Below are 2500 nucleotides of genomic sequence, written 5' to 3' on the forward strand. Positions count from 1 at the left end.
TCTCGTCCTCCGTACTGCCACAGTATTCCGTTGACCGATGCCATATCGTATCGCCTGATGGTCGCTATGGGTATATCCTTCGCACACTCCCCAATCCATGTTTGCCATCAGCGACGGACTGCAGAAAGTAACGTCGATAATGGATTCTCGGCCATCTCTGCGAAAAGTGCTGCTGGTGCCTTTATTGGCCAGCATAACTTCCAGTTTTGCCAGAGCTTCCAGCAGACTGTGCCCTCTTGCATTGGAACACCTGCTTCCCCACTCCACTGCCCAAGCATTGAAGTCTCCTCCGATGACTACCGGTCGTCGTCCGACCAGCTCTTCGGTAAGTCGATCAAGCATCTCGTGGAACTTCTCCATCGTCCATCTGGGGGGTGCGTAACAACTACACATGAAGATTCCGTTGATTTTGGCGATGACGAAGCCTTCGTATGAGCTCGCAACCACTTCTTGAATGGGGTATCTGCCCATAACTTGTATAGCTGCCATCCCAGCTCTATCCGCAACCCAGTTACCGTTATCGGGAGGGACTCGATACGGTTCCGCAATGATTGCAACGTCGCACTTTGTTTCTGTTGTCGACTGCCACAACAGTTGCTGAGCAATGTCGCAATGATTGAGGTTTATTTGGGTTACCTCCATTACTGTTGGCCTGCCATCGCCTTTTTGTATGCTAGGCATTTGAAGCCTCCCGTCGTATGATCGTTACCGTCCTCTTTTTTGCAGAGCATACACCTCGGATGCTTCGTGCAGCCTCTTGCAATATGGCCTTTCTCTCCGCATTTCCTGCACAGATCAGATCTGTCAGGGCCATTGCAGTTCCTCGCCTGGTGACCGAATCCCATGCACTTGAAGCATCGCTCCAATTGCTTGGTAACCCGAGGAGTGGCTTTCAGCGAGCACAATGACCAGCCAACCTTGACCTTGCCCGTCTCCAACAGCTTATTCGCTGCAGCTGTCGAAAGCCGTATAACCGCTGTTTGCATGCCGCCGTACGCCTTCCTCATGCGGATTGACATCGGGACATCTCCCAGATCGCAGTGCACTCTCAACGCACTTCTTAGCTCCTCTTCTGTGGTGATCTCGTCCAGGTCCCTGCACTCGACCACTGTCTCCTGGGATAGAGCTCTTACGCTCGCCCCTTCGCCAAGAGACTTTTCAACGAGCTCCTTGTAGGCTGAGCTCTTGATAGCAGGATTCTTCTTCAGCTCAAAGAGGATCTCGCCTTTCTGGGTTCGCCTGGTTTTCACCACGTTCTCTCCTAGTTGCTTCAACTCCGGATCCTCTCGTACCTTCCGGAGGAGTGCTGCATACGACGTTTTGTCCTTAGCTTCGACGATCAGAGCATCGCCCTTACTTCGCTCCCGACGAGTCCTGGGTATCTCCTTCTTCTGTTCAGCTTTCTTCTTCACGTCTTTTTCCTTCCGTTTTTTCCACTTCTCCTTTGGCTTCTCGACGGTACGCCAGCCTTCCTCCTTGTTGTCTTCTTTGTCGTTCTTGACTTTTTTCAACTCCTCTTCCTCTCCTGGAGTTTCCCTTTTCCTCTTCTCCGAGCGTGGATTTCGAGGTCCCTTTGGCGTCTCCTGTATTTCAGCTGCTGCTTTGTCCTTGGCCTCGATCAGTGCCCTTTCGGCAGTTACGGACCTCGTCCTCAGCGCATCTTGTTCACGTTCGGCAGCAATAATGGCGGATTTGATGCCCGTCACCATTTCCTTTATTGCCTTGTGGACGTTGCTCTTATCCTTGATGAAGTCATGGAGTTCATTGATCCTCCTCCTGACCTCCATCAATTTGGTCTTCCCAAGCTGCAATCCTTCTTGGGGTGTGCTACTGCTGGATTTCGGTGTGAACACCTGGCTTAGCATAAGACCTAGCTCTCCTTGGTGTCCTTGCTGCTCACCTTGGGGCTTACTGCTGCTGTTGGAACTCGCTGTTGCCTCCAGGTTCAACACTGGTGATCTCTGCAATATCCCGCTCCTTGCGAACACGTTCGCTCCTCCGTTTTCAATTTCTGGCGTCTTGCCGTCGTCCTTCATATTTTTTTGGGTTTTTTCATTTTCTTCTTTTTTGTTTTTTTCTCCGTTTTTCTCCATTCTGTTGGGTCCCCCCTCCGGGCCGCTATCTCCACTCGTTGGATGTAGTCGCCTATCGTGATCCCATGGTTATCTATGCAAGCAGGGAGGCCATGCTAGGGTTGACACGGTCCTTCATGGGGGCCGTGTTCAGAGCCAGATCGGCGTAAGTCAGGAATGTTACATCTGAGTCTACTACTCACCAATCACCAATTGGTGACGAGTTTTGAACGTATCCGGAGGCCTGCCAAGGTTTTACCGGGACGGGGGCAGCCGCACTATTAGCCCACTCGCCATTTCAAGAAGGTGTCACCCTTCTTTACTTAGAGAGCAGAATAGCACGACTGTCAGCCCTGTAGCGTGGTATCCAATCCATTGTGCCGTGTCGTGTCCATAGTTCCATGCCGTATCCAGTATGCCGTAATAAG

Source organism: Ochlerotatus camptorhynchus, unplaced genomic scaffold (assembly GCF_037179485.1).
Source record: "Ochlerotatus camptorhynchus isolate MF236.1 unplaced genomic scaffold, CSIRO-AGI_Acam_v1.1 ptg000090l, whole genome shotgun sequence".
NCBI lineage: Eukaryota > Metazoa > Arthropoda > Insecta > Diptera > Culicidae > Ochlerotatus > Ochlerotatus camptorhynchus.